We start from the raw sequence: 345 nt of genomic DNA, 5'->3' as shown, positions 1-345 counted from the left end.
TTTTTTTTTTTTAAATTGTCATTAAACATTAATGGTCCTAAAAAATACTCTTATTTATTTCTGAGGTGAAATATGGCCTGGACAGCTTTTGTGAGATCCTTCAGTACTTTAACAGAGCAGAGAAACTGAATGTAACTAAAGGGTTAACCTGCTAAACTGAGTTTATGTTCTGGTAATGAATCTTCTGTTCTGTGTAACCGGTTCATTCTGAGGTCTCGACTCAAACTCTGACATGCTTGAAAACACTTGAAGAAAAATATACACCACTTTCATAAATGCTCAGTGTGTCACAGCTATTGATTTTCTTAAGGGGCATATCAAGCAATTAAAGGATAATAAAAACAA

At 33.3% G+C, this 345-nt stretch overlaps 1 protein-coding gene across 1 annotated transcript in view; it reads left to right on the top strand.

The window, feature by feature from the left end:
* Positions 1 to 345, top strand: part of LOC109070295 (protein transport protein Sec31A-like) — a 39,864-nt gene extending 39,519 nt beyond the window's left edge. The window contains 1 exon segment of the mRNA XM_042768200.1: positions 1 to 345. This exon segment is cut by the window's left edge and continues 1,749 nt beyond it. The gene's annotated coding sequence lies outside the window, so the exon portion shown is untranslated.

This window comes from Cyprinus carpio, chromosome A12 (assembly GCF_018340385.1).
Source record: "Cyprinus carpio isolate SPL01 chromosome A12, ASM1834038v1, whole genome shotgun sequence".
Taxonomy (NCBI): Eukaryota; Metazoa; Chordata; class Actinopteri; order Cypriniformes; family Cyprinidae; genus Cyprinus; species Cyprinus carpio.
This window is presented reverse-complemented; position numbering and strand designations above follow the sequence as displayed.